The sequence below is a fragment of the Anopheles cruzii genome, chromosome 2 (genome assembly GCF_943734635.1).
Source record: "Anopheles cruzii chromosome 2, idAnoCruzAS_RS32_06, whole genome shotgun sequence".
Taxonomy (NCBI): domain Eukaryota; kingdom Metazoa; phylum Arthropoda; class Insecta; order Diptera; family Culicidae; genus Anopheles; species Anopheles cruzii.
In genome coordinates this window covers 16,563,889-16,589,982 of record NC_069144.1, presented here as the reverse complement: position 1 = coordinate 16,589,982, position 26,094 = coordinate 16,563,889, and the positions used below count along the sequence as shown (strand labels likewise).

Genomic DNA, 26,094 nt, shown 5'->3' with positions numbered 1-26,094 from the left:
TTGTTTTAACGAATGATAAAGAATTCTGCCAATGGTCCAGTTACATAAAATGATCCGATAGCCTTACCTCATATGCAATTAATTCAAGCAGGAAAAAATCCTTCCTTCCACAAAAACTCCCAGTAAACCGTCAATTCCCAAGTAATAAGAATTGAATGTGGATTAGCGGCGTTCACCCTTTTTAAATATCAACCGCGGATAGAAGGTAGCTTCCTCGAAAGCTTCCGCCCCATTCGAAAGCCTGCTCCTGCTCGAAAGCTGTTACACCGCGAAGCGTTTCGTTTCGAGTAGCAGCTGACGGCAGCGCGTTCGGCAAAACCGACCGGCCCCGTTTGACCGAGCCCGAACCGGGCTCTCGATCGCGCTCGAGCGGCCTCGGCGCCCGAACCGCCCGTGTGTTGTTGGTGGCCGGTGGTGCTTTTCGGTTAGGCGTGCGTCCGTCCCGTGGTGCCACATCGCGTTACCTCACATCCTTCGGCCGCAAGGACGGCTGGCTGTTGCCTGCTGGCACCGAGCGAGCTTTCAAGGCTGCTCACTCTGAAGCGATACTCGCAGCTGTGCACACGCGAAAAGTTGCCCCGTGGCCCGTGACGGTCTCTCGCGCGCGCGTTCTAACGCCTTCGAAGCCAAGCTCAACCGAACGGTGCACCTTTCGCGCTGTCCACCCTACCTGCCACCGACGGTGACGGGTTCTCCGTTTCCGGTGTCTTCGGTCCTTCTTCACCCGGCCGCGCGGCCCTCGGGTTACTCATTGCGTAAGCGTGCCATTTTCGCGGAAGCAGCGCGGAAGTAATCGTCTCCAGTTCGCACCATCCTCCATCCTGTGCCGTGTGGTTTGGATTGCTGTTTGGTGCCCCGGTGCTCGAAAGCGGTTATTAGTTACGCCACTCGCGCTCACCATTATCCGTGCGGTTCCGTAGCGTGCGTGCTTGCGTATCCCTCGGACGTCTCCGAGGAGTGACACGGAAACCCCCCTCGCTCACTTGTCCTTCGGCAACGGCAGCACCGCCCAAGGACGGCGGCAGGCGTTTAAACAGGTAACTTCTTCCCTTTCTACTTCCTGTGCACATTTCGCCACCTTTTTTGCAAATGTCTCAAGAGAGGCAAAGTTTCACCCGGCCAGGCCCCCCAGATTCAGAAAACTGGCAACGGCACGGCATCGCTGGAGCCTTCGCGCGGCCCGGCCACAGTTATGATGGTTGGTAGATAAATTATTTATAATTAAAATAATTATAACCCTAACTGGAGCCATCGCGATAAGCGGAACTTTCTGAGGACGTCCCCCCACCCCCGGGTTTGAAGCGTAAATCGTATCCGGCGGTGAGAGGATCTTGTTGTCGTCATAGGGCTGGTTATCGTTTCAAAAAGCGTTTCATCGCCCCGAGAACGGGCCGCGGACGCGCTCCGATGAATAATGTACGTGTCGTGACGTGTCGTGTAGGTAGCTCCGGAAGGCGGCCGGAAACGCAAACCTTTGGCTGACTCTCGGTTAAGGGGGCGCCCGGGATGAGGAAATTAAATCGGGCACCGGGAGGGCTCCCGCGGAGCCATCACAAAATCGATCGGTCGCTACTCACTTCCGATGGCCCCAGCGGCATCTCATCTCAACGGGGGCCCGCCTTACCGTTTCGGGTGGGCCGAACGTTGGCTTTATTGATTTCGGGCTTCAATTTTTGATGCACTTCCTGCTGGGTGCGTACACCTGGAGCGCGAGGCCACCGAAACGAACGGTGGCCCCACGGGGTGAATTTTGATTCCGTTAGTTAGCTACTTACTCCAGCCCGTTTCCGGAATCGAAGTCTCGCGCGTTGTGATTGCGTAAGCACGGTGATTCGATTCCGTTTCTTACGCTGCTCCGATTGGCCTCCGTCTGGCCCGGCCACCGTCGGTGGCCTGTGAGAATTTTCCTCGTCGTTTCAAGTCGAGATTCGATCGCCCGCCCGGGTTCTTCTAGGGAAAAGCCTTCGAGCTAATGGAGACACTTTGAAGCTCGCGGGGCCATGGTGGCCCCAACACTTCACGAACGGCCCGCACTAAGCGATTCAACGGCATTTACATGATTCTGAAGCATCACTCAGCGCACGATGCAGCCTGGCCTGGCTCGGCGGGCTTCAGTAGTGTGCCGCCGTTTATTGATCGAGCGCACGGTAGAAAAGGTCACGGACTCACTCGCGGTGCCTCAGAAAATCAGTGAACCGGCACGGTGAAGATGAAGTTACTAAAGTTTTTTTTTTCTGTTGGCTGCTACATTACTTTTTTTTTGCAATTTACAATGTTGAGTCGACCAAACGCTTTTAGTGGCCTTCGAATGATAGCAAAAAGTCCTCAATTTTAACGGCCCAATAGGTCGATTCATTAGCGTGGTGTCAATTCTAAGCGTATTCAAATTCACAAATTTATTGCCCATTTAAATGGCAACGACCTGACCGCAATAGGCCGAATCTGGGCCTTGTTAGGCCGCGCCGGGGAGAACGAAGCTTATGAATAAAATTATCGGACCCTTCGGCGAAGGGCCCCACAATGAATGAATGTAGAAATAACAATCATAAAGCCTGTTCATCCCACCTCCTATCCCCTGGCACTGGCACAGACGGGCGTTGTCTGCAGCTTGCCGTTTGCTGTTCCGTTCCTCGAGTGTGCTAGTAAATAGATTTGGTATGCCACCCAAAAGTGAATGTGGTGCCAACGATTCGGGTGAATTACGACGACTCCCCGGGCCAACCCAGGGCTCGTAATACATTTTTCGCCACACGCCACACGAATTAATAATTCATTTCGCGATTGAGAAAATCCCCCGCCAACACAAGTGGGAGGCTGTGTGTGTGCGCGCTCGAATCGAATTACCGCGCCCAGCTGGGAGATGAACTCACATTCGTTTACAAATCACCACCAAGGATGTTAATCAGCAAGGAAACGCTCGCGGAAGGTGCGAACAGAATCCGCGTGCCAACGCAACGCGCACCAGTTGCGTTGCGCTAGTAGAATTTGATTATAATTTTCCACCACAAAACCGGGAGTTCTGGGGCCCTGGATGATGGCGTCAATGGCGTGTGGCTCGCACGCTGCTGATTATTCGCATATTTGTGCACTGACTTTCGTTATGCAAATGATGGCGGAACAGCGCCGGTGGAAACAAATCTTCAAAAACCGGATCCGCTTCTAACGAGAACGCGCCCCAAACCGAACCGAGCCGAACCACGAAAACCACTTCTCCGAAGGCTTTCCGACCAAGGCTCCAAGGCTGCGATATCTTCATCGTGTGCACCGTCAGTGCCGTGATTTATCGGTTATGGTGCGGCAACCTCTGTGGCAACATGTCGATCGCTCCCTCCCACCCACGACCTCGAGTGCCGGCTTCGGCGTCCGGCGGCCACGAAATCAATCGGCTGGCAAACGGTGGGCGGGCCCGCTTAAGCCCGACATTCACACCCTCCTGGAAGGCAATAGACCGGAAGGGCCGGGCTTTGCGAAATTGTAAATGACAGCCACCGGGAACGTGACGAGCTTACGAATTGTTTCGCAAAACGGTGTCGATGCAAATTTCAATTCCAACCTCGCGGCCAACGACGGTTTGTCGTTCGTATCGCCCCGCGTGACTATTGTAGTCCTCGCTCGGGCTTCCCCGACTGCCTAATGGTGGAACCGCAGGAACCGATAGGAACCGTTTTGTGTTCCCGTGCGGTAACGCTCCGGAATTGGATTCTGGCGCAGGCGGCAGATGCCCAACGACCGGAGGGCTTTCTTACCAATTGCTTGCCCCAGTGTTACTAAGTGAGCCCGATGGGGAAAGAATGAAATAATTAGAATTGCAATTAAATTATACATTTCCCCATCGGGTGCCCCTATTGAATAGCTCCGGCGCCAGTTGCATAACGATGCTCGGTGACTAGTGGGACCATGGATACATTCCGAACAGAAAGGAAGAAACGTTTCGCCCGCTGGAGATTAGTTTTGGTGGAATTATTTATCAGCATGTTGTTCGGCACCTTTTTGTGCCAGTTACAACAGCCCGAACCGAACGCTAAGTGAGCTGTTGAGCTTGGAATAATTTAAGCTTATCGAAATTCAAAAGAAATACAGTATAAGACCGGCTGCGAACAGATGCTGCGTGTACTGCACGTATTAGGCAAGAACAAGATCCTTTTGACAAGAAGAAAAGAGAAGAATCTCCGGCCATTTCGCCGAATGTAGATAAAAGTTTGCTCATACATATTTACTATAGCTTCGTTAAGAAATGTGTTCAACGTTTCCGAAAGGCGTACTTGACATTAATTTTGTGTGGAGGCCAAAGTTCAGCCTATCTTTACTGTGCAGGTTGCTGCCCATAAGCCGTTAGATCTTTGCAACCTCACGTCGAATTGACGTGCACAAGTCACACACTCCGCACACGCGGAGCGGATAGGCACAGAACAAGAACTCCCCACAGGTCTTATAGGAAAAGTTCCAGAAGTTTTTTCTCCCTAGCCCTCAACAACCCGCGCTGATAATGATAAGCACTTGGAAACAGATACCAGTCTAATTACATCAGAAGCCTCCCAATCCGTCCGTGCCGCACGTTCAACAGTTCCTTCATCAAACTTTCATACCAGGAGCGAAAGAGCGAATGGCAATCACTCACCACGGACCACCCGAACCAGTGGGCCCACCATCCCAGCTGTTGGCCACGTGCCACGTCACTCGAATCGGCGAAAAAAACGCCATTATTCCACCTTTTTTGCACACATGCAACACATGCCGGTCCGGCGTGGGTCAAAGAACTGACATGCTAGCGAGGTGCCAGCACGTTGGGGCTTCCAAGGCAAGGCGCGGCCCAATCAGCCTAAGACTTTGGCCGAGGCGGAGCGCAAAGCATGCCGGCATAACATACCGGTTCCTTGGCCCTAGGTCTTCCAATTATGTCCCACGTCCGTCCACCTTTCGCCAATCAGTCGCCAGGACGGCAAAAGTTTTGTTGTTTACGTTGGTACGGCTGTGGTGGTCATCGAACCAGACCGCCCGCCCGAAGCCGACCGCTGTAAATGATCACATGCGGTTATCCGTTTTATTGAAATCGATAAATCAACCCAAGCGCACCGGCTTCCGAAGAACCGGGTTCCCATCAGCGCCTACGGCCGGATATTGTGATTCGATTCTGGGATGGCTCAGTGAGACTGCCATCGTTGAGGGGGTTACCGCAAGCCCCTTCGGTCGAGAGTGAACAGGCGGGAATTTAAAAGAATTGGTAGTGAGTAATGGAGAGAAATGTGTCTCCACGGTTGTCACCATTTTTCATCCCCGTGAGGGCGTCTCACACAAATGTATAATGGCCCCCCCATAATTGCGCTCTGCGGCGGCTTACACGACCGGATTTCCTCCACTCGAGCTGACGTGACCGAGTTGAAGCGCCTCTCTGGCAGGCAACCAGGTAGACCGAAAGGGGTTGGCTGTTTCGTTCCATCTTCGCCGTGAGGGCCGATGGTGCGGTTGCCAAGCGCACCGCAAACAGTCCTTCGGTCCTCGAGCACGCTTAAGCCCGGTTCGGAAGTGGACGGAACTGTGGACGGGACTGAAGCAGGCCACCAGCACGATGGCGCAATATTCGAATCGATTCACTGTCGCTTAGTGGCCGATCAGATTGAGGTTAGGTTCTCGATAGTGCCACTTACGGATTTTCTGGTGGACGCGAAACGGCTACAACAATGAGGCGGTTGGTTTTGGGTTTCACCTGCACCGTTGGGCCGTTTCAGAAAAAAGACACTTGAAAGTGGCGTAATGGCAGAGCGGACATGCTTGCAAAATTACGATTGGAAGCCGTAGAAGTGATTGACGATGTCCCGATGCCCCACTGATGGCGAGATGGTCGCTGTCCCGTGACGCAACCGATCAACGGTTGATTAGACCGTTCTGGATCGATCGAAGTCTCAAACTCGCTTTCGCGTCCTTTGTCTCCCTCTCTCTCTATCGTGTGCCAGATAGAGCGGATGTATCAATCAGTGGCGACCGGATGTGTAGGTACGGTGGACCTAATGCCGGAAAGTGTAACACAACTGACCATAGATAGTGGACCACAACTGACGGTAGATTGTTGGTGGCGTGTCAGTTTTTTTTTGTTTCATAATACCCATTCCCGTTGGGACACTGGAGGGAAGCTCGAGCACACCGATACGGATGGCTTACGATGAGCTGCGGCGTTGCGAAGGATATTAAATTCAAAATTAAATTGCTTTCAATCCATTTCGATTCGATTGCGATACGCTTCGTCTATTGGACGCGAACGGTGACTTCATAAAATGTCGATAAAGGCTGGTAATATTCCGATATTAAACTTTTTAATGATTTGTGTGGATCGATTAAGTACGCTACACTCCACTGTACTGTGCGCGCTATAAAGAAAACTATTTATGTACTGAAAATTAATTGGAAAATGACGCACCTACTTCAGAGCTCATTAAAAAATATAGAACAAGAATAATGCTCCGCTTCGTAACGTAAGTTATCGTCTTCTTGGTTCACTTACGCGATATCGACTTGTTGTACTGATGTGTCTGAACATATGCCTGTAGAGCGACGGGTCCGAATCGTCCGAGCTGTGGCACGGTGGGCTCGGAACGACGTTGTTGCGTAACCTCAGCCAACTTCCGTAACCTCCATCTGGGGCCCACCACCGTAATGGAATGAATATTGTTTTCCTAGGTCCACCCTTCCCACGGTGGCCCGGACCGAGGATACCTTCGCACCAGACCCTTTTTAGCATACCACCGCGCGTACTAAGGTGAGAGCCATCCCATCGGTGAAATTGGTGTGTTTTTACACTTTATGACGTGTCGCCGCTCTGAGCAGGAAAAACGTAAGGGTCCGGCGTGGGCAAACTGAAAAGCTCCAACTAAACCTCCCCCAAAAAGAAAAATAGAAGGACGTAGCCAAGGACGAAACAGGGCACCCGGGGCTACCGGTGGGTCGGTTTATGGAATTTATAATAACATAAAAGAAAACATGCTGGCCATTATCGAAAGTGTACCCCGAAAGTGTCGATACCCGACGACAGCGACGATGACACATGGACGATGGGGGAATGGCCGAACAGGGGGCCTTTATTGGGATGGAGATTCGGAGATTGAAAGCTGCAACCATGCTCGGCAACCCACACTGGTCGCTGACGATTTGGTTCGGTTTTAATTGAATCTCTCACCAAGCCCGGCATGAAACCGGTTGCCAATGGACGACCGAGCTGTAATGGGCGTGGGGCTGCTAGATGTTACCTTGGCACCCGTTAAAAGGACAATTGCTGTAATCAATACATTGATTTTTGTTCCCTCTATTCCCACGCTGGTGTTGGGTCTTTGGGGTTGACTGCGATTGTCGACTTAGAACCAACAAAAAAACAATAAAACCAGGACAAAGTTTGGATCGGTTCCAGTAAATTCCTGACGGTCTTGTTCTGGCCCAGCTTTCGATTCTCTCTCTCTCTCGCTCTGTGTCTCTTTCGCTCTCTCTCTCTTTCTCTCTGTCTCTTTCTCTCTCTCTGTCTCTCTCTCTCTATCATCAAAGACGGTGCGGTCACACCCATTGCCTTTGGGGTTTTGTTTAATTAAAATCAGTTTCAAGTTTCCAATTTCGGTTCACCGAGTCGATGTTTATTTTCAATCTTTGAACGGTCTCGGAATTACGGGGGGATCGTTTTTTTACTTCGAATACAAGTTGAACCCTATCTTCGCTGGGAACGGGCCCGAGGCCGCGTTATGCAAACGGTAGCATTGGAAAATCAGCAGACGACAGTCTCCCGACTGGCTGCCTACCGGGTGATCGATCGGAAGGAACGGCCTCCGGCAAAGATAAGCACTGGTATCTATGGATGCAAGCGGTGTGTGTGTGTGGCCACACATACACACACACACACAAACACACAAGATGAGTCACGAAATTCAATTCGCTTGCAGCAACTCAACACTCGGGAAAAGGATAGAGCGAGCTCCGCATGGTGCTAATGTGATGCTGATACATCCGTAGCAGTGACGAAAGCAATTAATTAATCGACACCCTACTTACGTTGGCACTTGCGTAGACACTTGCTTGCGGTTCTAATTCAAATCCGCCCAACGGTGCGCATGGAATCATGAATTAGAACACACGTTATCTCATTAGTGGCAGCAGTTAGAAATCTTTTGCATTTTTCATCCAGCGGAAGTTTGACAATTGCATATCACAACACTAGCAAAATGCCAGAAGTAGACAGATTGCCTTGATTATTATGTACAGCGTATGCCGTTAAGAACCACGACGAAGAGCCATTAAGAAACCGCAATAAAACGTGGGTCGGGAACGTGTGTTGTAAAAATATGTGACTTTATCGGTTTTGCTTAATTAACCTCCATTAATTTACGACGTTCCATTAATTCCGCAACCGAGTAACCATGCACTGTATTCGACGAGAACCATTATGCGCCGGAAACGGGTAAGCATACTAGAAACCCATCGCATTGCTCCAATCAGCCCACTGGAGGCTCCACGCACACCACGGTCTTTGGTCGGTTTGGTTTTCTTTTTAACCCCGCTGTAGCACCGACCGTTCCAACCGATTGCGCCAATAGCGCAGTCATTGGTTATGGGCCACCACCCTTCCAGTGTTCCGTAACAGTGAGCTATTTTTCTTATGACCACATCGCCATCGTCTATCGGCTTTTTGCCCTTGTGTGACTCACATGTGTGAACTTGCCACGGACAAAGGTCAGTTCGGTGGGTCCTTCTTCGGCCGGTGCCGTTTACAGTGAGTGATCGGCGAGCTTTCAGTCGCTTGCGAGGCTAATGGAGGAACAGATTAGTCGAAGCAAAGCACACTCACATTCCGCTAACCCTCTAGGCATACAGGGGCAGAGATTTAGATCAACATTTCTATTTCGGGGTTTTTTGTAAAGCTTCGTCCTGCCCTGCTGGCGTTCAATCGAAACCGGTAGTTAAAAGGTGTCATTAGGTCTGTGCGCTCGTCTAACGATACGGATTGCGAACCGTACATTAGGTGGAACGAATATCTGTTGGCTCCGAGGGGCATCGAAAGATCAGATGTTCAGCCGTCGGCTGATAGGTTAATCTACATCAGCCATTGGCCATACTCGTTTGACCAACCTACGGTCGAATAAACCGGCAACGGTCCAGAAGGCCGATCGTACGGATCGGCGAGTGTCCCCCCACAAACGCACAGGCTTCACTTTAGAAATCGATTACTCGGAAAATACATTTCTGATCGTCTCTTTTTCCTGTCGATTTCGTGTGCATTCGACCGTAACCGTTTCTATGTAGACTACGGAGAGCGACGAAGCGAAGTGGTCCGTCGGCCTTTTACGCTTCCGGAGGACGTTCCGTTCAGCGACCGATACACAACGGCACCAAGGTGTCGTAAATAATTAAACATTAGGTGAACAGCAGCAGCGGCAGCAGCAGGGAGCTCTTAATTAAAATGTATACAAGAACACCGTGCAGCGTGACCCTCTTAGCCGCGTAACGACGCCCGACCGGAAAGAGTCTCAAAAGACCGGCATCAACCCGGACCGGCCCGCCGGTCCGGGGTGTCGCTGGAAAACACCTTCACCCGGGGTGTTCAAAACACTCAACCTGCGAACGGTGTCACCTTTTCGCCGGGTCAGTCTTCCGGGAATGCCACAACTCCTTCAGAAGGCTGCGTGTAATTAGTATTGATTGCGAGAGTGCTGCCGAGGCCGATGCAGCTAAACCCCGTGAGGATAATTGAGGCAGATCCGGTGTCCGATAGTGTTGCCACCGGCGTGACGGCAGTCTATTCCCTGGGCCTGGGCCGTCATCGAACCACGTCACGGCCCAGGATGAGTTCGCCTGAGCGTGGGAAGCGTGTGAGAAACCCACTTCCCACAAGTGACGTCCGAGGCGCTAAAAACTTGCACCGTCATCAGCTGTTGCATTTCTCGAATGCACTTATTTTCCTACTCCAACACCACAGTCGTCGGAACCGCAGCGCTTAGCATTCTATGGCAGGAAACCGACACGGCGAAGGTCAATGTCGCAAACCCCGCAGTCTGTGTCTGTGCGGACGGAAGCCCGGTCCGCATTGGTGTGCAAATTGGATTTGATTATCATTGCTCCGCAGCAAAGCCCAGCCGAGCAAGGTTAACTGTTTAAGCCGCCCGTGCTCTCGGTTGGTTTGGTTCGATTGGCTCGGGCATCGGGACGATAAGCCCCCTGTTGCAGCCAGCCAGGCCAGGGTGCCTAGTGTGGTGACAATTATCACAAGCGGAAGCTGTAATGACTGTCATCATTTGCCATCCCAACGCCTCCGCCTAATGCCTCCGAGTGCGGTGAGCTTTTAGTTACACTTGAGAATTGTAATTGTCCGCTAGGGCCACGTTCTGTCGTTATATTTAAGCGACCCAGCGGACGTTGGGTCGCGCTCGATGTTACGTAACGGCCGGGACCCATTACTGGGCCCGCCGAACGGGTAGCATTCGGGTTTCGAAATCGCTGACCTCATAAAATCAACTGAAACTTTGATTTAATGTTAATTTTTTCCACAAAACGCCACGAAAATCGTTGCTCAATTTGCGATTTATCAAAAAGTGACAGCCCCGCCCCGAATCGAACAGGCTCGTGGCTCGACAAATGTCATGGAGGTTCGCGTCCACCGTCGAACCTGGTAGCAGACATTGCACGCGAGCCAGCGGAACCGGAAGCACTAAAGGTGGCTTACCGTGGCCAACGAATCGTTCCGCGAGGAATCGGTGAAGACCCTGTGGGGCGCTCCGAAGCCGCCACCGCCACCAGCACGGCACGGCCAGGTGTCCATAAATTATATCCTACCGGTCCTGTGACAGGTGGTCGCCGAACACAGGAAATCTTCCCGAAGCCCCACCAGAGACAGGCCCCTTTCTTCTTACTCTGGCGCCCCGAATCGATCGGAGAGGTAACCAGAGCTCAAGCGCACGGAACATGTTACGGTCGCTCGTTCGGGTCGGTGCGCATCGTTTGTCGACTCCTGAGGGATGAGGGCCTTCATGCGTTCATAAGCGGATAGAAAGTCATGAGGCGGTGCCATTGCACGGTCCACTACACCTTTCGACGGCCAAACGAACACGACGGACGACGGGCGGACGACAGACAGAGAAGCATGGGATTTGGTGGGATTGAAAGAAACGGATTTGGCAAGCAAAATTAGGATAACTAACCAGGAGGGAAACAGATGCCATGCGTGCGGTGCAGACTGCGACCGTGGACCGCTGTGGATCGGTTACGGTGAGCATCGAAGTAATCATATTGCTCTGGTAGGACGATAGGTCTCCGGAATCCCATGAGCCGCCCGCGTTCTCGACTCCATTTATAGAAAGAAAGAAAATTTTTATATCCGTTTCTTTCGTTATCTCTCAAATAACTGTTTAATTGGCATTTTTTCTGCTTCGTGTTTTGCTTCCTTTGTGCCTTATGCAACTAACTGCTTATTTATAAGGAAACGTTACCTATATTTTCTCAAGGATATTTTTTCGAATAACTTATATTGTAAAATTTCCATTACCAGCTTGTAACAAAACCACAAAGCATTTTTATTTTTATTTTAGAAGAACGGATTGGGCCGTATGTATCACAAAGCAATTGGTTTCTAACAAAAATGGTTAAAAATTTTCCCAAAAAACTGGTCGGCCAATTAATTGTTCACCAATTCATTATGTGAAGCTAGAGGGTTCGTGGAAATCCGGGATAACAGACGAAGGAAGGAAATCCATATAACTTGAATAGGCATTTGTTCCTTTTAAATTTAACTGCTATCCAACATCATAAGCGTTTATGTTACGCTATCCAGCCCAATATTCGCCAGTACTGTTCAATTTGCAGCAAATGTTGTGCAAATGTAGACGATGGTCTCCTCGGAACCAATTGGTACGTAATTAGCGACACCGTATCGGTCATCCAATCGAAATACATAGTTATTGAACAACAATGTACCCTGCTCAACTATTGGCAGGGCCATGTTTTGATTTCTTGTCCTCCGTTGCGGCTAATTGTAGCCCGTGTGCTTCGAGTGTCCGGGGGGGGGCTTTTGGCAAGGGCGCACGTTTGGCGTGGAATCGATTTACGGGCGCCTCAACCCAGGCACGAGCCTGCCGTAAACCCTTTCGGCCTGTTAAAACGGACAATAACATCAAAAAGCCAGCCTGTTTGTAGCCATATATCGAGTGGAAATATTGCTGAAAGCATGGCCCGGCATGCGTTCCGTGCCGACCCGGTACACGGTGGAATGATGAGTTTCATCGCCCAGCCGCGGGCGAAGGATCGGGCGACGTGGTCAGAATGGCGTGCTACAGAGCAGGCAGGGCACTCCGAGGGTTCGGAGCAAAATGTCACAACTATTTTACAACAATTTTCAATAGCCCTCCGTTCTCGAAGCATCGAAGCTGGAGCGCTTTGGAGCCGTTCGCTCCGGCGCGGGCCCCAGCATGTAAACACGTCCTTCTCGGCCGGCCGGATAGGTAATCCTGAAATTTGGCCCAAGGCCCCCCGAGTGTCACCCGGTCCCGGGCCACTAGCCCGTGGTCTGCTGCTAGCCGGAAGCTTCGCCCTAGTGGCCGGATGAATCGGTCCACTATCTAGGTCAGCGCAGGATAGCACCTCGCACGGGTCCGTGTGAGCGTGAGTGGTGGGTCTTCGACGGGCACGTGCTGTAATCATCATTCGTCTTTCCCGTGTTTCCTTTTTCTCCGGTGCGCCCACCACCCCCTCGCTGGTGTCCGGCTCTTCGTAAAAGAGCCCACGGCTTGACCTTCGCATAGTTCGTGCATAATTAACGGGTTTTCCCCGCTCAGCCGCGGTTCCGTTCGAGCTCTACATGCATGGCGAGGACATGTCACAAAAGTCACATCACGAGGGAAGTGTAAACTGTGTGAAGGATGTGTGTGGGACCGAGGCCGCCCGACGCGTGCTGGGAATGTTTAGCAGCTTCGCCTCCCCTGCGCCGCTGGCCGTGACGATAAATCATTTGACGGGCTGGCGGATCAAGGTCCCAAAACTCGTTTCAAAGTCAATGTTTGGCGGACGACCAATTAGACATCGTAGCACGGGCGCGCGACACTGACTTTGGGGTTTTGGGAATCCTGGGAAAATGGGCATGGAAATTTTAGAAAATGGAGCGATTAAGAGTCGAAACCAAATTAAACCTCGCATCGGAAAGTAGGCCACTAATTAAATATTAACTAAATGTGCTTCGCGGACGGCACGGTTCTACTGGAGCAGAACCTTTAATACATTGTGCGCATCCGTTACGAAGGGTAATCCGGTGGAAGTGATAAAACCACCAGTCTGAGCTATTAATAATGCACGCTAAATGCGTGCGCACTCGCTACTAGATCGAACTGACGGAAGAACCTACCGCTCTAGGGCAGGACCGGTCCCTGCAGGCACCAAGTATGCTTCCTTCTTATCACGTTTGAAGAGCACATTATCCTTTCGTCCGTTACAGAATGCGTCACAGCGTGTCGTATGTGTGCGTCCCGCGGTCCGTGTGTCTATCGCTATCAGTGAGTGACGCTGGAAACCCTGGCGTAGTATCTGCACAGCAGCAGAGAGATAATTTTCCGAATTTAATGATAACTAACGAGGAAAGTTTATATCTCGTTTTACAGGCCTTCTCGACGCGGCTGAGAAGCACTTCTTCTCGCCAAAAGCCGCCATGGCCAGCTTTTGCGCGTCGCCCTTCAGCCCTTCTCACAACCACGATGGGCAATTATATTAATTAAGTACCGTGCCGTGGGTCTGGGTTGCAAGTATAGATGGCGCAAATGAAGCAACCCACTCTTCACGGGATGAGCCCCGTGCTACTTTATTGCTACATTTGCGCCCCGCTTTGGTGGTGCAGTAACAAAATAAAAACGCCACTGGCCGCCGGGAAAGTGCCATCGAATTGGGTTTTTTAAAAGGAACGAACCCCAAGATGGCACCGGTAAAAAAATGGGTAAAATAAATAAAATGCTCGCGTACGCCGCTCGTTTATGATTAAGTGATTCGGTGCCTACATCATAAAAAATGAGGTTGATGTTCGTCGGCAAAAACAAACTCATTTTTGTCGTCATGCCCGTGGATTCAGCCACCCCCCCCCTCTCCCACGTCGTTCACCACGGACAGCCGACGGGCGATCAGCGATTGTTGCGGTGGTGGATTATTGAAAAAACATACGACCGATGGCCCGGCGTTGCATAATTTAACGGCCCCACGCTGGTGAGCCCAAGTGAAGTCGATCGCATGCCGATACGCGCATTTCGCCATCGATAATTTATCCTCTGTCGTTTCGAAACGAACCGTTTACGGGCGCGACAGTCCATTAAGCCGGTTACTCAATAAACTCAAACTCAATTACGAGCCCACCACCGGCGGGCTGCATTATAACTGCGTTTCCTGGCTTTTTTCTTCCTGGCTGGTGTGTGTGTGTGTTTAGCTGAATGGTGATCGCGTGTGTGTTTGAAGGGAAATTTGGGCTATATTTTGAATTCCTCCGTTTTGCTCCCCGCTCACACCAGTTTTGACCAGGCCACTATTCGATTGCGCCAGCGATTCGCAGGACGTACCGTTTTGCCGGTCCGTGGTGGAGCTCCCCAAGCTCGGCAACAGAACCGGGATCGCGTGCCTCTATTTGGTCGATGAAATTAATTTCCTCCCGTGGAGGGTAGCTCAAGAGCTATCCTGCCGTTCTGGCGATGCCCTCCGAGTTCGATAAGAACCGGCGCACCACAAAAGGAGCGCCACGGAAGCGTTGGCCTGCAGCTTACCGATGGGCCGCACTTTGGCCGCCGCCGCCGTCGAGTGTCTGGGAAATCGGTCACCAGAAGTGAAAAAAGTGGTCTCCCTGGTCTCCGACTGATAGGCCCCGTAACGCGTCCGCTCGACAGATGCCGACCGGGAGCACCAAGAGCACCGGGGCTGTAAAATTTTAAAGACCCCCACCGGCGACACACTAGCAGCGGTTGCAATGGTTGGTCCGTCCCAAAAATAGTTACCACGCGCCCTGGGCAGAACGGGAAGCCGAATGCTGTTGAATAATTGATCCTAGCCCTCGGCAGAATAACGTTATTCTTCGTTCCGTTCTGAGAATTTTGGTTCGCTGTGTGCGCTTGTAGTTTTTTCGCCTTATTTCTGGTGAAAACTCTTCTAGACCGGAGCCACTTCTTGGCCGGTGGCCCGAGGGCCACCGGCCGGAATATTGCATTGTATGTCCCGTGCAGCAACTGCTAAGGGATAAGGACGAGAAAATTAACGTTTTCGATGAACCCGGGGCCAAGGTTTGACCGGCGAACTATTCCTTCGTTCAGTGTCGCTACATGTCACCGCTGCCCGCTGGTGGTGGACAGCATGATAAGTGGTATTACTGGAGTAGGTAGAGGAAAGCTGAAAAGCCACCGGCGAACCCGGCCAATGTCCGTAATGTAGACATGCCTTTTCATTGTTATAGTTTCCGTCCCTTCTCTGCCGGGTCTATTCATCAACTTTTGTTCTTGTTTTAGTTTGAAATTCACATTCAAATGAGATTTAGATGAGAGCTGCGGTTCCATTTGGTTGGTGAACCAGTAAAAGTATTTTAATAAAGCTACATAATATACAGTAAACTGTATGCTGGAAATGTGATAACGTTTTTTCCTTGAGTCACATTAAAATTAGGTTAGATACATTTTGCAATGAAAGAAAATCACATTCAATAATATTATACAGAGCGCGGATCGCTAATTTTCATACAGAGCAACATCCTTCCCAAAAATGTTCTGTGGAAAATGTTCTGATGTGTTTGAAAAAAAAATAATCACGTTTCCAGAAGTTCGTCAAAGCATTCGTTTTCTTCAGTTTTGCCATTCGCCATCGAGATCCGTTTTCTTAGAAAAAGAAACTCCAATTCCGAAAGCTACAAGTGCCGTAAAAATTAAAATTCTACGCCCGGATGTCACGCCGCCCGTGCCGCTCTCCTGGTGATGATTGATTACAGCGAAAGTTTTCTGCGAAAGTGTCATTAATGATCGATAATGTGACAAGTTTTGCGCTAAACAACTTTTGGCAGTTCCGCACGGCTGCACGGAGCGAATGTCCGAAGTCAGTCAGGAACATTTGCTCTCCCCGGCGTGTGGGGCACCCATCCACAGGCGAATTGCGTTTGAAATCCTTTTAAATCTAAACTTTCTGAAAGATCTGAAACTGTAAAAAGAAAATCAGACCGTGGGTAAAAACCGTGCTTCTGTTTCGTTCGGTGGTGTTTTATGTTTTAGCCTGTGAAGCGAACATTCTTTCGTAGTTTCCAGCCCAGCAGGTCTTCGGACTAAAAGGAGCTCGGTTTCGTGTAGAGAGTGTGGTCGCTCACCGCACCAGACACAAGACACCGGGAACACTTTAACTGTCAGCGGGTCGGAGCTGGACGACGACAAACGAGTACCGGGATGTTGTAGCGTGTGCCATAAAATGCTTCACCGATTTGTTGCTCCGTTTGTCGGTTTCTGGGTTCCCTGGCAGCGGAGTGGAAACTCTACCGCTCTGCGAAACCACACGCACGCCAACCGACATACCGAGCCACGTAATTCCGTTCGCAGTAAACTACGTTCCCGGAACGTGTACCACCAGCATTTAGGTGGTGTCCTGTTCCACGCCGACTGCAAAGTGCTCGATGCTGTTGGTTAACAGTTTTACAACACACAGAAATGGCTGCCGGCTCTGATTTACTTCAGCATCTGCTCCCTGGGAGCGTTCTGTGGACCTATGCTGCAAAATATTTTCTATCACGCTCACCTGAGCGTCGTACCGTGCGGCACTTTAGTGACTCGAATGGAAGTGGCATCGCCAGCAGCGTCGGCTTTCGAAAGCCTAACAGTCGAAAGGGATCGAGAATTACGAATTCCGCAGATCATCGAGACAGGCAGGCCATTAGCATGTAAACGAAGCCCACCGTTTCGTTGATTAAAGCCCTCTGCTGGCAGGGCGCGCCCAATCTTGGGCTCCGCTCGGGCTCGGATCAACGGGTCCGGGCAAGGATTAAGACCCTGCTGATTGAACTTTAGCCTCTGCCGTTTGCCTGACAGCAGGCAGCGCCGGTCGCCGGTCGGGCCAGCTGCTAAGCTGCATTAGCATGATGTTGAATTTCAAATGCAAACGAGTCCGGCAGCCTCGTACGACACACTCCCGGCAGACAAATGTGTTGCCTGACCATCAACGAGGAGCGAGTCAGGACAGTTACAAGCTGGAAACCTTTCAAATTGGCGTGTTTTCGAGCAAAGTGGTATTGCCGTTGAAATTAGTCATTTCAACGCAACCGAGCCGAGGTCTCGGGATCCCGGGGAAACGCCGGCTGTTGAAATGCGTTCGATGTTGATAATGGAGGCGCATGGTGCTTCGTACGACACACACAAAACTCACAAACAGAAATAGCGCGTGTGACAACAGTATGTGTGTCACTCCTTGGTGCGGGCAGATAGACCCATTTCTGTGTCCCAATTCTCATTTGCCGATGGCATACTTTGAACGTGCCGTTCGATTGGAATCGACCGCGAGAAGAGTTTCGAAATGGAGGCGCATGGTCGTTCACGACTCGACGTTACATGCCCGGGGAGAATGTTATTATTGATTTCGGATCAACGTCAGCGCAAACAACACAGTGTGATGGTTCAGGTAATTGAGCAGCCCGACAAAGAGTGCGACCAGTCGAGCGCTCCAAACTCCGACCCTGTACAACTGACCCGGAAAGCCAAACAACGCGCGCCACTAATGACGGAGCACATCAATAATTACTAACAACGTAATCCTCCCAAAAAAGCCCATCCACTTCACCCGTTTCGTGGTGTACCGATTGTGGTTGTTACTTTTACGTGTACCCAGCCGGGGGGCTAAACTGTCACCAACCGTGGCGCCCATGACAAGAGCCTTAATTCGCCAACCAAATTCACCTAATAAATCATGGCCCGAAACTGTGGCAAGGGCGGGATGAGCTCGGTCGGGCCTGTGTGGTCGGGGCCGGGAAAATGGTTGAAAAATTAATCGCCAGCCCTGTGCGTGACAGAGTACAACGCTCATACTCGGCACGGGACGGGCTGGCGCTGGCCTATTTTTCGATCAACAGGCTGCTTGGTAAAATTAATGACAACAAGCCAGCCATTCATTTGCAGCACGCAAATCAGTCGTACTTTGTGCTTTCCGTTTCGCTTGCGTTGTTTGTTTTAATTTCTCTTCCACGTGGCTTCACATTAAGCCAGGCCAGGACCGTGATTAGTGCTCGACGGGCGCGAATGATTGTGATATTAATAAAGCCGGGGAGTGTTTCTGACGTCTGAATCAATCTGAAGCGTCCGTGTGCTAGACAACGCTATTTATGCATCGAAAAACATAAACACTGTGGCGCAAAAATTTATTGCACTGTCGTGCGTCGTTTCACACACTGCAGCCCGGAGAGTGACGTTATTTTTACTTTGTTTTAATTTACTACGAATTACTGATCGTATCCGCAATGGCTTTGGTGCTTGTGAAATCAAAGTTGCCTAGCAACCGGTACTAAAAATGAGCTATTCAGTGGTCAAACTCTGTCTCCTGCAATATACACACGTGCGCCGCCGTTTCCAGTGGTGAACGAAGCAATAAAAAAGTGCCACAATTCACTGTTGAATGATTTATAGCCCCACTCGACAGCGATTAATGGTCTCAAAACTGTTTCTGCTGCTGTTGTTGTTCCTGTTAGCGCATTCCCGGGCGGGCAGTAATTTGAAGCCAAATTGAGGCCTCCCGGACCGTGAAGCACTTAAACCCCCCGGACCCTGGGTATGCAAATTCGATGTTTTGCAAAAATGCCCGCAGACTTAGGCCATTACGAGGGCCCGTGTGTCTCTTCGGCGATCCCAACGACGGGGCCATTTTGATGGAACGATTCACAGCGACGCGATGGTACCATGGAGAAGAATTATGAGTATAAACGAGCAAAGAAAGCAGTTTCCGCCGGGAGCCGCGGGCCAGGACCGTGAGCCGGCCGTCAGCTTATGATGCGGAACATACACGTAGCACATCGTACCAGCATAGGGGTGTGTTTGGACGGTTACAAACAGAACCACCAAATGGCCTTCTTTGGGAGTGCAACGTTGTGCTACAATGATTGTACTTTCAGTGTGACATCAGACAGTGGTAATGCATTTTGTTGAAATTGCCATACCGAAAGATAATGGGGCGACAACTCGAGGCATCCCATTACATTGTTTGCCTTCTTAATTAATCTCCGGATCCCCAGCCCGGATTTAGCTGGGGAACCGTGCAACAGAAGGATGTTGGTAATTCAATAAAAGATGTATTTTTAGATTTACAACTAATTACGTAACGACATACCAAGCAAAATAACTTAAATTGGATTTTGTATAGTGCACTTTGAATGCATTTTAAAATGCTCATACCAGCGTACCAAGCGTAGCCAAAGAAAGAAGCGTACCAACCCCAGCGTATTATCAGCACGAACTCATTCGATTTCTAAATTTCGGTTCCTACCCAACGAAAACACTAAACAACGGGCAACATACCGATTTCGCATGCGATGAGCTAAGCCATGCCTCTGTGGCTCTTATCTGGCCAATTGTTTGCCAGGGAACCCACCCAGCCAGGGAATTAAAGCTTTGACTGTCAGCCAAATCAGGTGGCCAGCAAGTTGGCCGGCACCAAGGGACATCCGGTTTGGCCACCGTATTATCTGCTTGATCCACCAAAATAGCTCCGGACCCTGGGCGCGAAGGTGGTCCGTAAGATTTATTACCTCCGGCACAGGGTGCAGTAGCACCGAGGTCGGATCAAATCGGTTGCCCGAAAGGAAATGCACAACAAAAGAACATCAAACAAGCACATACACACACACACACAAACAACAACCTAAAATCCTCCAAAACAAAGCACGGGTTGTCGTCTCTACCTGGAACACACAGAAACACGGGCCTCACACAGGACCCAGCAAAAAAAAACACGCTGCCCTTCGCAGAGGGCTGTCGGGCCTTCGCATAAAGCTGACCTAAAAGTTCAAACAGCACCCGGGGGGCGTATTTTCGGGTTTCGAGTCAACTGCAGCTAGCGTTCGTGCTGAAGGATGAAGAATACCAGGGACGCTTCACTCCACCGTTGGTCGGTGTTTTATTCAATTTTTCTGACCTCCACTATCCAGCAGGGCTCGGATTGAGGTTAAGGTTCGTGTGACAATAGGCAGCGCGCACAAGGACACGCGGGCAAGGACATTACTCGAAAGCCATTGTGCAGCCAGCCCAAAACCTCCACGAAGAAGACGAAGAAAAGAATCCTCGCAAAGCGGACGATGTTGAGTGGACACATCCTTTCGGAACCTTTCAACGTGCATCCTTCATCGGTGGGACACGATTTTGTTTATGTCTCGTCTTCTTCGTGCACCACTGGGCCCACCAGCGGGACCAGGACACCATGGGTTACTATTTTTAGTTCCGGGAACGATGAGAATTAATGAGCGCATACTCATTCGCGGCCCGGACTCCAGCACGGAGAATGTCAAGATAAGGTGTGGCCGTGTGTGCTGCGTGTGGTTTGGTGGGTTTTGTGGCTAGGAGCCCTTAGTTAGCTTTATCTTTGGTTTTTGTGGCTACTTGAGCTCCGAGGGGAATCGTTAATGGAATTAATTAGCCTGCGGCCGGCTCGGTGCAGCATGTGACCACATCGTTGTGCCGGAAACGGAACAAGCAAAAATCACGATCCGCAGTAGGCGAAGGACTTTCAGGATGCAGAACCTCGTTCTTCTTCTTGGGGCTACACAATCAAACCATCAAAGAAGTTCCACTGCGCGGAGCCATACGAACTGTTATTCTGCTCTTCATGTCAGTGTGCCGTTCGTGATAACGTTCGATAAAATTGAGTTTATTCGAAACATCAACAAGCATCGCGGAGTACCGTAGGGCAGAAGGCCACTAATGGCAGGCGCTCATTGCGTTTGGGTAATTGGATGTAAATAATTTGAGCAATCATCAGCGACGACGACGACCACGATGTGCCTGAGGTGCAGAATTTCGATTCCGAGCCTACCGAAATTCGGTCAAAAGAAGAAAAAAGTCCTGCCGTTCCCAAAAGCGGCGTCAGTTAATTGGATGAGCAAATGAAATAATCGAGTGCGGTAGCAGCAAACGTGGAAGGACGCGTGGGCTGCACATCGTTCAACACTGGCCACAGGCTACCGGTGGCCGATAGCCATTCGGTAGTCGATCCAAGTGCGCGGGCCCAGGATTTGTTTGATGTGCCGCGTCCGCGAGTGGTTCGAATCGATTGGTCCGTTAATTGAGTGATGCTCATGAGGTACCGATGCTTCGATGTGGCCGACGCCACAGAAGCCGACGGTACCGCAGCTAAATGGAGTAGTTGGAAATAGAAGAATGGAAAATTAATTCAACGATCGGAAGCCAGCAAAATTGCTTGGAAATATTCACTTTACCTTATTGCACCCGCAGCGTATGCATATCGGTCGCATTTTAATGCAAAATTGTTAATTTATTAGGTCAATGGAAAACAATTGTAAAGTGCTTAAACATAGGGAAAAGTGAAGCCAACCCTTAAGTGCATCGGTGCAGAAACATTCGCTTTCGGGTTGTCGAATGTCTGGTCAACCATTGCCCAGGCAAACTGCTTTCGCAATTATTGTTCGCCACCAACTGTTACTGTTTGACGTCAATGCACCGGATATCCGGTGCACATCAAACAGTACGGTCATGCATCGGCAACACACCACTTGCTGATTTGCTGTTGCACTTTCCGGGTCTCTCTCTCTCTCTCTCTCTCTCTTTCTCTTCAACTACGTGTTGTGTGCCCTCACGTCACTCCGGGTTGATGGAATAGTTTCGGGCGGAAACAGCAAACAGTGCGGCACAAAATTCATCCTCGCAACAAACCCACACACACACACACACACACACACAATCAAACCAAACACGTACGTGTCTTGAGCTGGGCACGTGCACGTTGAAGCGGAGCGGTCTATGGCCAGCTGGAGTTGGAAACATGCGAACAAACAACATTTCACAAGTGAGCCATGAGCATGGGGCATCCTACGCTTTGCGCTCATCGTCCGCCTTTTTTGCCACCTCCCGCAGGCATACGTCAACATTCGTGGCAACCGGCTGATCGTGACCTGATTCGGGCGGTGGCGGCGGGCCAACTGAAGCGATTTGCCCTAAGCCCGGCGACAACGACGACGGTGATGAAACAACAGATCCCCGAGCACTCTAAGGTTCGGCCTCGGTGACGTGGCGTGGCGTTAGCATCCATTGCGTCGTGATTGATGTGATCTTTTCACTTGCGCCCGCCGTGATTAGTGCAGTCCCACGCACAGGAACTGAGACTCCAACGTCCACGTGGTAGAACACGCCTTTTCCTTTTCCTTATGAGCCACAAACTTGTCTTGGCCCCAAAAACGCACGATGGCGCGCGTAAAACATTGCGCCACCAGACGTGCCCCGTGGGTTGAAAGAACGTGCGAAATTGGAAAAGTTCCTGGTGGCAGTTTGTTATGGCGGGAGGGCCCGTATCCCAAAAGGCCACTGTCGGTGCACAAGTTTTGTAAGTGAAAATATTGCTCTCAATTAGAAAAATGTCTCCCGAAAAGGGGAAATCGCCAGGCAGAGATGTAAATTGTTTGCGAAGTAGTATTACCAGCCAGCCAGCCAGTGAACCAACACCCTGTCGAGCTTCCCATGACACATGATTTTGACCGAAAAAGTTTACCCCGAAGAAACTCCGATGGATGTGTCCCTTTGGGATGGTGACGTGTTGTGTTAGTGGTAGAGATGTCGCATAACAACGCCATAAAAATAAAAGCCTGAGGCCGTGAGCCCTGTGGGCAAATGTATGTGGCTAGGCACTGCTAGCTCGGCACGCCTTGACCGCGGGCGCTTGTCTTGGGAGCGTTATCGTTAGAAACTTACAAACTCCCGAGGAGAATAGTTAAACTTTAATTACTCCGTTCGGCGACGATTCAGCACCAGAAATGCGTGCTACTGCAAGGCGTCTTTGGTGCTGTCAACAGTTTCTCAAAAAGTATTTTAATTTTATGATCAAATTCTGGACATAATATTTCACACTACCCAGCCTAGTTTTGGGTGGTTTATCGACTTTTATGCTCGTCACTGTTTGAAAGGCTTTAAAGGAGGTTAAGGTCAGGGCAAATCATGCGCCGCACAGGATGTCGCACTGGCTGTCCATAATTTTTAACTATCTCGGCAAGTGAGACAGCTGCCAGGTTGCAGAGACCACTCAAGAAAACTCACACCCTCAAAAAGGATCCGCTGTCCGACCATCGGGCATCCTCCTCGACAATCGATCGGCCAAATTTATGACCAAAGTCCGACGAACCCGTATTTTATAGGTTGCTCAAACAAGACGGCACACCACTAAGGCGCAACCTTAGGAGTCCGCAACCTGCTCGATGCTGTCGAGTAGGCAAAGAAATAGTTTCGATAGCGAGCTGGCCCACCCGAAATTGGCCGAAAAGATGGGCCGGGCGCGGCTCGCTACTCGGCTATTCCATAACTCCGACCAGGGCCACCAGAGAGCATTCGGTTACCAGGCCAAGCCAGGGGGCCCACTAATAGAAAGTAAACTATTTTCTAATGCCATTCCGCACCGTCGCCAGCCAGTGGTCGGGTCCGAAATGGATTCGATACGATCGTAAATAAGAAAGATAATCATAGCGAGACCGCCACAAACATCGTTTCGGTTCGTCCCGGGACTGCGGATGCGCCACCCCGGACCGGAGCCGGATCGAAGCTTTGTTGGGTGTGCGCCAAGAAATCACTATTTCGGCGGCGTGCTGAACCGTGCGCTAAACGGAATCGGCACCATCGGTGCCGTTCGACAAACGGTACCGGGCGTCTGCAGAGCGTAAGCGTTGGGAGTGTTCCTGCGCATTTTTTTCTTCGCCTTCTTCATCCAACACAAGCACCCAGTGCCCACCATTCCGGTGGCCCAAGGAAAAAGCCCAGCCACCTAACCCCAAAACAGCACTCTACTTCGGCGGAGCAAATGAAAAACAAACAGAACGGATCGTTCACCAGCCGCCGTAAAGTGCCAAGCGCCTCCATCGAGTGAAATTCATCTTCGAAATCGGAATGGCGAACGTCGTAGTGTTGGAGTGTTCGTAGACTTCCCTCGGTCGTAAGACACCGTTGTGTGGAATCATTGTTTGCCAGTTAATCAATCGAACATTGAGTTCACCATGTTTTGGGGCGATTTGGAGTCGCCTTAAATTGACACTTTCTACTTACACAGACACGGACGGTAGGGGCACGTACTACTTTTACGATTTTCAATGCCAATCGCGTCCTAATGTCCCATTACCGACTACGTGAAACCATGCCACCTTTGGGACCCCAGTGTCCTTGATGTCCTTTGTGGAAGCGGAGTTAGTGGGCGATTGACCTTTGCGACGGGGAAGAAAATCAATACGGGGGGGGAGGGGGGGGTCGAAATCAGAAGCCATTTAAGTGCCGTGGGGCCACACATTTTTTTCGGTTTGTTGGCTCTTTTTTGGCCTGTCCGTTGTGGTGGTGCTCACTGTAGAAAGCGGATTAGGTGACATGTAACCAGCCAAACCCAAAGTACCGCTAGGTCGCTTGGTGGGATGTTATGGAACACTTTTCCTATACAGGCGAACATCAGAGATTGCTCATCACAAGCTTAGCGTTGTTAACCAATCACTGTTCTAGTTTCGAAACGAACCCGATAGAAGTATAGCATATTTCGGAACGTTTTACATACCGGTTCAGGGGGCCAAGTGAACGGCTACAAACCAAGTCAGCGTACCCAGGCAACGGACGCCTCCTGCCAATCAGCTGACAAACTGTATTTTCCGTGTACATCAAACCAGTGTTCGACCTCACGCCATTACACGATCGGTAGAAAACGGCACCGATGTTGGGCTGCAAAAATTACTGTACACCGAGTCGGGCCCACGGGCAGCCCTTTCTGCAGGATACGGACCAGATACCCTGAGACCTGACAGCCGCTCGTTTACTTACCGTCCATCAAATTATGGTTACGTGCTTTTCGTGTCCAACAACCGAACCGTCGGCGGCCACCGAATACCTTCGGTCGAAGTGGATGGGCGTTGTCGCGGCATTCCTAAACACCGTTGCCGCTGCTGCTGCTTTTGTTGTTGCCGTCGGAAATAGTGACCACCTGATTTCTGGCCATGAAAGACGGTTCAAGTAGCCCTGATCCGCCGGTCGAGTCGGGCCGTAATTAAACGCGCGGCCGCGATAGCTTAACGGGCTACATAAATACTGCAATTAAGATACTTTTGTGGACTTTCTTTTCAATCGCTCGTTACTGATTGCCACGTACGGGGTCCAATGCCGGCATACTGACGATGTAATCTTTATTTATAGACCCAAAACACCTCTTTGCGCTCGATATAATTCAATACAATGCTGGTCTTTAGGATGGGTCGTTTCGCTGCTGGCCAAGAGATATAAGACTTTTATGTTTTTTTTTTCATGACAGTAAATCGATACAGGTGGAGCGCTGTACAGATACATAATTCCATTCCGTTTAGCAGCCAACGAGAAGCTGCCTTTATTCCTCGAAATGTGTGAACCAAGTCTAAAGTTCCCAACAACAAACAAACAAACAAGCTAGTGCTCTTTGCCTTCTGAAGTCTACTTAAATGGGATTATGATTTATGCTCTCTGCTTCTTTGCCGGAGCCCATCACGTAAAATCACGGAAGAAAACACTCCCCGGGACAAAAGCTGCCGATGACGTGGAGAAAAACGCACCGAAATTTCATGTTGATGGAAACTAATGCCCCGGAGGCCGCACGGATCCACCCGCAAAAGGAAAGGGTCACCAAAGGGCAGGCCATTTTATAGGCAATGTGCGACGACGATGATGACGATGGAACATTTCGTGACATTCGAGTTGGATGATTAATCTTGATTTTTTCGTAGACCGCCTTCAAGCATAGGCCTTCGAGAGAGAGAGAGAAGAAAAAAAAAACAAACATAATTCAAGTGCTTCTTTCTTATTTATGCATTTCAGTTTTTTTTAATGCGCCCCACTTTTTGGGGCGCCCATCCAAATCCGGAAGTGGCGTGTTAGGCGAGGTGGAAGTGATCCA

At 50.4% G+C, this 26,094-nt stretch overlaps 1 protein-coding gene across 1 annotated transcript in view; it reads left to right on the top strand.

Annotated features, from left to right (window-relative positions):
- The window catches only part of LOC128268916 (neuromodulin-like), a 46,054-nt gene that overhangs the window by 402 nt on the left and 19,558 nt on the right, over positions 1-26,094 (top strand). The window lies entirely within an intron of this gene.